Here is a 12,354-nt window from a genome sequence, read left to right as displayed (position 1 = left end):
AAGAGCGAGACAGCAGATAAGACTAAGTGTTTGATCTTGGCCAAAGCACCAAAATAATCTTCTTTCAAAAGTGCCTGCAGAAAAAGGTGTTATAATTGAACAAGCACAACCTGAAATTGACCTGGTGTAGTCATTCTCCTAATCAAAATGAAAAATGGAGATTTGTCATGTGCAAAAAATGACACCCATATATCAGGTGAGCTTGCTGCAGTGAAACAGTTTCATACAGATGGATCCCTGATGTGTATCGGGAGTTCATTTTCAAGTATCAAGTCGGTGCAGTGGAGTATTTTTTCATGCTATATGACTGCTGACGGTTGGTAAGCGACCATTATCTATCAGCACAGAGGTGGATCACTGAGCACCCGGAGGAATATTTGTACTAGCACATTCAGCTTTGTTTCACTGGCTGTGAATTCTTTTTTCACCATTTACTTATGGGACTTATGGGTCTCCAACATACTTGCACAACTTACTTGCACAACGCCCGTACCCGCAGTCATCCAGCACCCACCTGCTCCAGATAATCCCGTGTGCTGTCCTATACTGAGTGGAAGACACACCGCCCATACAGCACGGAACCCTGTATTATCGAACTGAGGGTCTGATTCACCTCCATTAAGTTTCCAAGGGATAATGGGATTCCACACCCAACACTCACCTGATTTTGTCACCAAGTGTGTACGGCTTTGATTCCCCTGGATTGACTTTCCATTGTTTTCTCAAGCAGACCTGCTTTCGTGGACTGTGGGAATATCGTTTGTCTCCAAACACCGAATTGCCCAATTTATCACTTAATATTAAATTTCAGGTGTATGTGTGTGGATGGAAGCGAGTCTGGTGCAGCTGCCTGTCTGTGTTGACAACGTTGTCATTTTTAATTTTGGTTATGGTGGAGGTGGAATTTTTTGTATTTGTATTTTTGAATAAAGATATTTGCATTGATTATTTATACTGGTCTTTCCCTCCTTGACGACACTCTTGAGGACTCCGTCCTCTTTCATTATATGATATGGAAAGGAATGCCTTTTTATTTATTTTTTGTAAATAGTATAAAATAATTGAATTATATAGCCATGCAAAAATGACAATGCATTCACGCAAATATATACAACTATTGTTACTCCAGTAATCAATCATTGTACAAGTCTCAAAACACAGTCATCAAATATTTTAAATCAAAGTTTAGGAAAACTAAAACCTACTCTTTGGGAAAAAATAAATTGCCTAAATGAAACATATGCAGATATCCAAATTTTTGCTCCTCAGTGTGGCCACACCTTGGCATATTCAAGCAGCATCAATCACATATGTAATTATATACACACACGCAGTAATTATATATCCATTTGGACGTATCCAGCTCTTGGCAATTCTTTAGTCCGGCTCTCCGCTCACCATGTCTGATACGCTTGAAGGCCTTTTTTCCATAGAGTTTATATGGCAATTTTTTTCCCCCACGTGTTAGGTCACCAGGTCTTTCAGCATTTCCAATTGTTCAGTTTGGGACAGGCATGCAGACTGTGAAAACACATGTGCACAGCCAATCTGTACATACTAAGGTCAACTTAGAATCCCATGGCCAGATGTCCCTGGTTTCCTGAGACTATCCCTGGAAAAAAACACATTTTTGGGTTTTTATCCCCAGTTTAAAGAATGTGCCCCTTTTTTCTTTGTAGCTTTATTAATGGCATCCCTAGCCCGGGTGGCTGCAGGGTGATCCACCTTGTAAACATTACTCTTATTGGTCTAGCTAGGATAATGATGTCACATATCAAAATTACGTGGTCTTCCTAGTCTTTCCTCTCGGCTTGTGCAGACTTTGTTGTGGGAGGTAAGGATATGGATTATTTGCTGCCTTGCCCTTGCTTGTGATGGTAGCCTGCAGTGCACCACTGGGCCTGCACCCGTACCCCAAAGTAGACCCAGGTGTTATAAAAATGTGTGTGGATGGAATCGTGTCTGGTGCAGCGTGCCTGTCTGTGGTGACAACGTTGTCATTTTTTATTGTGGTTATGGTGGAGGCGGAATTTTTAGTATTTTTGAATAAAGGCATTTGCATTGATTAGTTATACTGGTCTTTCCCTCCTTGACGAACTCTTGAGGACTCCTCTGGAGGGCCATAGTTTGGAGACTCCTGGTCTAGACGATTACACTCTCTTGTTAAAATATTGGGAAGTGACAAATTATTTTGTTTGCGGGCTACTTAGAATATTCATATTCCTTCCTAAATCTATACCGAGGTGTAGTTTGAGCTTTTTCTCTTTCTTTTTATTTATATATTCCTTCTCATAGGCAATAAAATATAAGGGTCACACAGGTACTTGGAAACTAAAACGACTCTACTCTTATGCTGTATACATTATATGTGGCCACATGGTGGAGCTGTGGTGACGCAGTTGTACAAGCGAATGTTGCTTACATAGTCTCATCACTGTCTTGTATTGTGTTCAAGGTCAGGGGGCAGCCGTGTAGATTATGGTTTAATTTCTGCGTAATGGGGAAAGAAGCTAGATTGTCAATGTAAAATGGGCTATTTTGTTTAATAATGAATAATTGCCTGTAACTGAAGTGAATGCTTGTGTCATACACTATTCTTTTTGTGAAGAATGCCCTTGTCTTTTTTGTTTTTTTACCACTTGTCAAAAGTTTACCAGTACAGTCTGGCCAGATTAAATGTATGTCTTGGCTATGCGTTTGGAAGTAATAGTAATACCTTTTTGTTTTGTTTGACTTCTCTTAAAGAGCAGGAATATAAGTGCTAGTTTTTTTATTTTTTTTGCTGTTCTGACGTTTTGCAGGCTGCTCCAGCAGTTCAAAAAGATCTCAGCCCAATCACTAAGGCCCTATTCACACTTGCAAATGGAGCCATTTGCAATTACCCGTGGGAGATCCATGTGAATAAGTGCGGCCAGGAAGCATCATTGAAAGCAATAGGAGTTAGACCCTACCTGCAGCTATTTCTTTCTTTCTGGTACTTATATAGTGCCCAATAATTTACACAGCGCTTTACATATAAATTGTACATTCACATCAGTCCCTGCCCTCGAGGAACTTACAATCTAAGGTCCCTAACTCACATTCATACATGAATGTACTAGGACCAATTTATGGAACTTGTTCAAGCAGCATTTCCCCGAAGATGATTGGCCTTGACGCAGACAGTCTGCATAGGTGATTACATGCAAATGGCTGCGAATAGCTGTTGGCGCTGTCAAACTCCCATTGCTTTCAATGAGGCTTCCTGCCTCCACCTATTTGCATAGGTTGAAAATGTGGGAAGCTGCTCCCCCTTCCCAAAGCATACAAGTGTAGGTAATGGCCTCAGCTAGTGCCACTCCACTGGCCATTCCCCCAGATGTGTTTCGCCCACCGGAACTTAGTCAGATGCGTCAGAACCTTAGCCAGTGGCGTGTTGCTGGCTGAAGCCTTTAATTACACTTGTATGCACAGGGCTGGGTGAGTGGCGTCTGGATGATTGAAAGGACCCCAGCGCCCCGATTTCTGAGTCTGCATGGGTTATCACGGAGTCTCCCTTGAAAACAGCCCCACTTGAAAGTGTGAATGTGGCCCTAATTCTCAGATAACTTTGATATATTATTGTCGTTTCAAAATCCAGTTTCAATAAACACCTGGTGATGCTGCCATTGATGTCCTTGTTCAGGCACTTCTGTTATAAATGAACAACGCTCTGTCCCAGTCTTCCAAATGTGGTCCTGCATTGTTACTCTGTCATGTGCAGCTCTTCTAAAGGCTAAAGGCAGCTGTGGCAACATACATTACGCAGGCATGGTCTACCATTGTCACTCTCAGGAGGCCGGTCCTGAGCAATGATGTGCAGCCAAAACTGGAGTAAAAGCATTAAGACAAGAAGTCGCTGAAACAGACTGAAGGGGATTATCAGCATTGACCTGTAAAAAGAATGAAAAAGTGGTAAAAAAAAACTGTGTTTTCTGGAAAAAAAAAACATGGCAATTGTTTGGTACACAGTACTTTAGAAAACTAATTGTGGGCAGAATAGTAGCTTAGTGGTTAGCAGTTCTGCCTGGCAGCTCTTTGGTCTTTGGTACTTCTGTTTCCTACAAAGGCTTACTGGTAGGTTTATTGGCTCCTATCTAAATTGGCCCTAGTATGTATGTGTATGTGTGTATGGATGAGATAGGGACCTTCAGGCTCTTTGAGGAAAGGAACTGATGTGACCTTACAATATGTAAAGCGCTGTGTAAACTGTCAGCGATAAGTCAGTGTCAATAATAATAATGTATTGTTGGAATTTACTGGAACTATCTACTTTAAATAAGAACTGAACCATGAAAGCTGTGCTCAAAAAAAGGTAGGCAGAGGGTAAAGGACTAGTCACAAATATTTCCTATGGATTCCCTGCAGATGATAATTTGCCCTTTACTGATTTATGCCTCTGTGCGGAGGCAGGCATCTTGGTAGAGGTACCTATTCTCGCTCCAAATCACTGTAGATTGGCAGAGGCAGCAGTGCCTTGGATTTCACACTGCAGATATACAGATATGAGGATCTAGACACAGGAGTGCTTAGGCCAGTTGTGGGTAATTTGAAATGTTTAGAGGGCCTCAAGAGGTCTACACATTAGTATCATATTTGTGTGCTTTGAGGTGCATTGCGTCAAGTTAAGCAGCCTATTCCAAATGAATGGGCTGTAACCCACCTCATCTCAAAAATGTAACTGCTGAATTTTTTATAATGTACTGCATTGCACACTGAAAATAAAGTCTGAGTCATCATTGGTGTCAGTGACCTCAAAAAAAACACCCAGTGGCAGTAATGTTAATCCCCCTAAACATTGTTGGTCAGTAATAGTGCTTAACCCACCCTCCTGCACTGGTGCTCAGAAGTAGTGCTCAGTGTTTTTTAAACCCCCCTCCCCCTCTGCATTGGTGATTAACAGACCCCTATTCCCCAGAAAAAACATTGACATCCTATGCGCAGCTTTCATGCAGAAGCATCAAAATTGTCTGCCAGTATTTTATCATAACATGTTTCCTTCACCTTGCCATCAATTTTCACAAGATTCCCCGTGCCTCTACAGGTCACACACTCCCAAAACATAAGTGAGCCACCACTATGCTTCACAGTGGGGATGGTATTCGTGTCATTATAGGCCTTGATGATACCTCTCCAAACATAGCGCTTATGATTGTGTTTTTAAAGCTCTATTTTGGTCTTGTCACTCCAGAATACAGTGTGTCACAAGCTGTGAGGCATGTCAAGCTGCTGTTGGGCATATTGTAACTGGGCTTTTTTGTGGTATTGATGCAGCATAGGATTCTTTCTGGCAACTCGGCCATGCAGCTCATTTTTGTTCAAGTATCGTCGTATTGTGCTCCTTGGAACAACCACACCGTCTTTTTCCAGATCAGCTTGTATTTCTTCTTTGTATCGCAAACAATTCCTCTGGTGGTTTTGGCTGCAATCTTTCTTGGTCTGCCTGACTTTGGCTTGATATCAAGAGATCTGCAAATTTTCGACTTCCAAATAAGTGATTGAACAGTACTGAATGGCATATTCAAGTCTTTGGATATCTTTTTATTTCCCTTTCCACCTTTATAAAGTTATGTTACCTTGCTACGCTGGTCTTTTGACAGTTCTTTTCTGCTCCCCATGGCTCAGTATCTAGCCTACACAGTGCATCCACATGAGAGTTGACAAACTCATTGACTATTTATACCCAGATAGTAATTGCAAATTAAAAAGCCACTGATATGGGAAATTTACCTTTTAATTGCGATGTTAACCATGTATGTAGTCCTGGGATACTTGCTTGTAGTCAACCTCAAATGGCTGAATTATATGTAATGTTACATTATTCATTTTAAAAGTGTGCTCATTAAAGACCACCACCATTGTCTCTCAAAATCACTGTCTCTTGGTGAGATGCAAATGTTTCCAATACACTAATCAGGGTGCTCAATTGAGAATAATTTCTGACCTGTAGCCTATATCACTCTTTACCTCTAACCATTTTTCGCGGAAACATTGCTAAAAACTTCTATCACAACAGAACTGCATACACACTTTCCTAACATGGATGACAGGGGCAACAATTGTGGACATCTCCCTTACCATAGTGGCTCTCCCCATATTAATTACTTGCCGATGATTGCTAGGGTCATATACAGGGATCATGGTGATGGCAGCTGCATAACTACTGCACCATCCAATGATGGCTGATGAATGAGCTGCCCATAACTTTCTCTGCATCCAGTTGGGAGCAATCCCAGGACCCTCTATAAAGCTGTGCTTAGGGCCTACAAGAACCATAATCCATCCCTGCCCATTGTGAAGGAGGTGTTGCTTACAATATTAAAGAAATGATCTATATCTCTGTTCGTGTTTTTTTTTTTTTTTTTTTTTTTTTTTTCGGTAAATAGCCATTGTCAGTTGGAATTTTATTTATTTGTAAATTTCCTTTAATTTTTTTGTAAATTGCCTTTTATATTGTTTACATTTGTCTTTATACAGTAAAACATACAAAACAAACCCATCAAATTCCAACCCCCTTTAATCAAGCATAATGCATTGGTGTTAAAGTGATATTAAAGGCAAATTGTTTTTTTTTTTAAATACCAGACATGTCATACTCGCCTGCTCTGTGCAGGGGTTTTGCACAGAGCAGCCCTGATCCTCCTCTTCTCGGGTCCCCCGCTGGCACTCCTAGCCCCTCCATCCTGCTGAGTGCCCCTATAGCAAGCAGCTCAGCCTGCCCCCCCCCCCCCCCCCCCCCGCTCTGTCTCATTGGCTCACTGGCTGTGGTTGACAGTAGCAAGATCCAAAGGCTGTCTCAGCCAATGAGGAGAAACAGACTCAGTAGAGCCGCTGCCCTCCTGCACATCGAGATGGGGCACAGGTAAGTATTGGGGGGGGGGGGGGGCTGCTCACAGAATGCATGAAGGTAAAGAACCTTGAGCCTATACAACCAGCTTAGACCAGCCTTTATCAACATTTTTATTGCAGAGGAACCCTTGAAATACTGTAACTAGGTCTTTGGGAATCCCTGCTAAAACCAATTAATCTGGGAACAGTGGAAATAATTCCCCTCATATTGGTTGTCAGTGCGAAGAATAACCCCCTTATAGCTGTCAGAATACTACACTTATAGGCAGCTAAAAAAAGATAATTGTTGTCATGCTACTGGTTCTACCAAGTAGTGTTGACCCATTTACTATGGAGGCATCAACAGATTGAAGGCTAATCAGCCACAGCACAAGAAACCCTTAGCAACTTCTAGTGAAACCCTAGGGATCCACGGAACCTTGGTTGAGAATGGCTGGCTGCATTAGACCCACTATCAGTTTTTATTGTTGTGATCCCACTGGGAAGATGACATTTGCACTGGTGACAATTGTCACCAAAAGAAATTGTGGAGGGAAGATAAATCTTTCAATGGTGACACCCATACTAGTATCAAATGTCTAAGTGAATAATTCATCTCATCATCTTCTCGCTCCCTCCAGGACAAAAAGTGAAGGGAAATCCCCCTAACCAGGCTCATACTGCAATACAAGGGTTTTATTATTTCCCTACTCTATTCAAAACAAAAAAAAATGTAATCAACTATTAACCTAAACCTGCATTCAAAATCGCATTTCCATCCTAAATTTAAACTAGAATACCATGAATAAGTTTCAGTATCCTCAGGGTTGATTATCTCATTGCATAACTGGTCTTGTGATAATAAAGATATCTTGTTAAGGCATATTTAGTATCTAGGGATAACTGTGGGGCACTCTCCAACATCAGCGATCTGTCAGAATTTTACAACTATTTTACAACTATTTTTCTGTACAGACAAGTACTTTTTTTTTTTTTTATAGAACCTTTGAAAAAGTTCTAATGTTACAGAGCTCGCACCCCCTGCCCTCCTTCTCCCATGGTGCATTTGCAGCCTGGAGAGGATCGACTATTTTTATTATGAAATAAAAGATAGATTGAGACTTACAGCTTCCTAATGTATGTGTGCAACATTAGACTGCTGTAATAAACTATTCACATTTGCTTGCCTTAAAGCTCTGCTTCAGATCAGTACGTGGGGCTCATTTCTTTTACAAAGTATTTATTGAGATTTTTAGAAAAGAATGTACAACACAAGATCTCAACACAACAGGTAATACATAAAAAGTAGTAAGAGAACAAAACAATACAATACACTATGAGCTAGTGGGTCAATGATAGCGAGAGCAGATCCAATAATGACCAAAAAGGCCACTTGACCAAGCTTCAAATATACAGCTGCGCAAACGAGGTTAATGAACATGTGGAGTCTGCAACTCATTGCTGATTGGGACTGCCGTCACCCTTATGTAGGAGGCAGTATTTGCCCCCTGAACAAACTAGCGAACAAAGTCCAATGCAATAAAAAAGAAAAAACACAGCAAAGAAAGCGTCGGTAGGAGAGAGAGGAAACCTATGGGAACCACCACAAAGCCACAATGTGAATATCATCAACAACCTCATGTTGGAAGCAAAAATCAGTCCAGGTGGCTATCCACATTTAGTGCGAGCCATAGTTCCCACACTTTCAGAAATTGAGCATGCGTATCGTTTAGGATGGAGTTTTCGCATGCACCATGGCCCCATGAGTCCGTGTTTAACTTCAGCAAGGTGGAGGAACTGTTGACCCCAGGCCTTAGCCAGTGACTGGAGAGTCACCAGCAAAACAAAACCCACCCATCTCTGCTGGTGTTTGGATAAAGCTGCTATAGGTTTATGTAATAAAGCTTCCCCTGGGTTACGCACCAGGGGCACAGCCAAAACAGTTCTAATCATGGAAAACACTTGAGACCAGAATCAGATAGAGCAAGCCCACCAAATGTGAAGTAAGGTACCCCATTCTCTACAGCCCGAAAACACGCTGGCAACGTGATAGGAACAAACAATACTAAAGGAAAGCAATTTAAATGCATTCTCTTGAGCCAAGATATTTTGAGAACATTTGGAGGAGGCCAACCAAATGTTCCATGTTCCCTGATCCGGGGTCTTGGCCAGGTCAGCTTCCCATTTTGCCATGTACAAAGGCTTTCCAGATCTAGAGGTGTTCACGAGGGAGACATAAATATCCGAAATTAGCCCCTTCGAGTATAGATCTTTTAGGCATCAATTCTCAAAAGGAGCAAACACACTCACTACTGTAGCCTTTTCAGTGCCTATTGACTAATGTGTTTTTATTCTAAGATTGTGAAAATGTATACACTTTGTGTGATTCTCAGTGGCTTTGATATTCAACAACTTTACACTAACATTATATAATTGATGCCTGGCTAATACTCAGTGAAAGGTACTTTACACAGTGGCAAAGCATGGCAGCAGAGAACCGCAACATGGTAAGTTCAGATTCTACTTTCTGGGGCTCATTTCAACATTGCAAAATAACATTGATTTCTCTTTCGTTCATTGACGGACACAGCTCCTGATTTTCTTAACCATTGTGGTTATACTGCCCCTAAAGGAGTAGGACACTAGGTACTTTCTGATCACCACACATGCAGTGCAGATTATCCTGATGGCTGCACTCAGCAGAAAGGTGCAGAGGTTTGTGGCTCAGTCATGGGATCCTCAGGCGGATAATACAGATACGCTGTTGGCCCCGTGGGGTCAGTATCGTCTGATTTACGCCTTCCCTCCTCTCAAGCTTCTGCCAAGACTTCTATGCAGGATCGAGTGAGAAGGGATTCCGGTCATCTTAGTGACTCCGGACTGGCTTCCCCAGACTTGGTACACCGATCTGGTGCTGCTGGTCGCCGACGTTCCTTAAACACTTCCTCTAAGAGAGGATCTGCTGTCCCAAGGACCAATCTTCCATCCTGCTTTACAGTCGCTGGCTTTGGCGGCTTGGCTGTTGGAACGCCAGGTGCTGAAGGATAGAGGTGGCAGTGGTGGTGGAGTGGGGGGGGGGGTGTCAGGGGGGGTCAGTGGCAGCAGTGAGGGTGGTGTTGCGGGGGGGGGGGGTAAACAGTGGCAGCAGTGGTAGTGGTGTGGGGGGGCAGTGGGGTGGTGTGGGGGATCAGTGGCAACAGTGGGGGTGGTGTGTGGAGGGGGACAGTGGCAGCGGGGGGGGGGTCAGTGGCAGCAGGGGGGTGGTGTGCGAGGTGGTCAGTGGCAGCAGTGCGGGTGGTGTGGGGGGGATCAGTGGCAGCAGTGCGGGTGGTGTGGGGGGGATCAGTGGCAGCAGTGGTGGTGGTGTGTGTGTGTGGGGGGGGGGAATCAGTGGCATGGGGTTCACCCTTAAAATCCATACCAGACCCAAAGGTATTGTTTTGATTGGTCAGAGGAGAAGTCCCACTCATCTCAAAGTCCGATCCAGTTCATTAAAGTCTCATAGAAGTCGGATTGATGTCCGACTGAAGTTGCGGGGCAAAGTCGGATCGACAGTCATGCGACTTTCATGGGCCTTAATGTCCTCTCCAGTTAAATTTGAAATTTAAACTCCGAGATGCATACATTAACACATCTTTGAGTAATACCTTTTTCATCCGTATATATTGCTGTGCTGTAATAACACTCCTCCTTTCATTTTGTCTGTAATCTGAGGATCCTGGAACACATTCATGGTGATGCTGGAACGCACATCTTGCTACTTTGCGCACACGGTCACCAATCAAATGCAACATGCCTTAGAACTTTAGATGTGATTGGTGATTTAGAAAGCGGAAGTTATGTAGCCTGGAAACTTCTACTGCCTTTATTTTGAGCTGTGTATACTGTGGGGATTATATAGAACACAGTATAAGATAAATTAAGTGAGCTTTCTTCCTACCACAGTTGCGGTATTTAGTAGCCCACTAAATGCTATCACCTGTTGCCTGGAACTGCTCTTTAGCAGTTTTCCATTGCAGTATAATTTGCACAAAAGTGGAATCCGTTCTGATAGAAATCTGTAGACTGCCACTACTAAAAATGTTAGCTGCCTGGCTATCATGCTGATCCAATGGCTTCACCATTTAGTGAACCACTGATTTTGTACAGGTATTCCGATCAGGAGTTCTCATTCATTCTGAGCTCCCTTGCTGCATGTTAGTGATAAGTAAATGACTCAGAAATAAGGGCAGTGACCTAAGTGACTTAAACTAGAATTCCTTGCATAACCTAACTAGTCTTAAAAGTAGATCCCTCCCCACTCCTAACACCTATGCTGACTAACCTGTGTAAGAAAGATGTATACTTACCTTTTTTCAGGCTGTCCCGGTCTGGTCACGTGTTCCCGAGTCAACCAATGGCAGCTGCAGGGTAGAGGAGATAGCACTTTGCAGTTGCTGGAGTGGTTTGGAGCAGTGATGTCACCCCATTGGCTCCTATGGCCTTCCTGTTTATGATGCTCTCTCCTTTCCCCTGCAGCTGCTGCTGGCTGACAGGGGGAGCTGTATCATGTGAACAGACCTGAGTGGCCTGGAAATAGGTAAGCATACAGATTATTCTTAAACAGATTAGTCAGAATAGATGTTAGAAGAGGGGATGGAGCATTTTAGTAGTTAGGTTTTGTCTGGAATTCTACTTTAAGCTTGACATACACATATAGATTGTTTTTGTTTAGCCTGCGGGCTGATTGGAAAAAATTAACCGATTCCTCCTATACATGCTATACAGCTCAGATGGATGAATCTACCGCTGTGGCTATTGTATTTTTAACAGCAGTCAGTCAAAATACCCAAGTTAAGGTTGCATGTGATTGGATGCAGCCACTGTTTAGCTGACAATTTTCCGCCTTGCTCCTTCACATTTTTAAACATAGACTGTCGGGTGGAAGGGTGGTGACAGGGCCACCCACTGGTCACATTTTGGCTGGTTTATTACTAATGGTTTATAATCTGCTTTGGAAATAAAAGTATTTAACATGTTACTAAACCCATGACCGTAAAATCAGTGTGTATATGCAGTAAAGCATGCTTGTTATACTCACTGTGGAATCTAAGGAGTAATTCTCTGCATTGTGTAAAGCTGCAGCTGTTTGATCCTGTCTCCTCATCCTTCCTTTCCACTCTCCCCAATCCATCTGCTAATGAGCCTTGGAGGCACTCTGCTCATGCTCAGTTTGGTGTGTATTGCTCAAGTGTTTTTTTTTTTTGGGAGGGTGCATGCGATTAGGACAGGGCCAATCGGCACTTTCCAGACAGAGGGTCAGGGGTCATGCAGCCTCAGAGGACAGTCAGAGGAGAATGAAAAATCCTCCTACAAGCTTAAACCAGACATTGATAGAAGTCACAAGACTGCTATATGCTGCTGATGAGAAACGGTATTGAACAGTTTATTTTTACTACAATTATTGCCTTTCCATGTTCTGTGTACTGTGGGAGACCAGATATAGTGAATGCAGGATCCTGGGTTTAG

At 42.7% G+C, this 12,354-nt stretch overlaps 1 protein-coding gene across 2 annotated transcripts in view; it reads left to right on the top strand.

The window, feature by feature from the left end:
• The window catches only part of THADA (THADA armadillo repeat containing), a 1,178,628-nt gene that overhangs the window by 185,487 nt on the left and 980,787 nt on the right, over positions 1-12,354 (top strand). The gene's annotated exons all lie outside the window — the stretch shown is intronic.

The sequence above is a fragment of the Pelophylax lessonae genome (assembly GCF_965119305.1).
Source record: "Pelophylax lessonae genome assembly, chromosome: 3".
Classification (NCBI taxonomy): domain Eukaryota; kingdom Metazoa; phylum Chordata; class Amphibia; order Anura; family Ranidae; genus Pelophylax; species Pelophylax lessonae.
The sequence above is the reverse complement of the archived record's forward strand: the minus strand, read 5'-3'. Positions and strand labels throughout refer to the sequence as shown.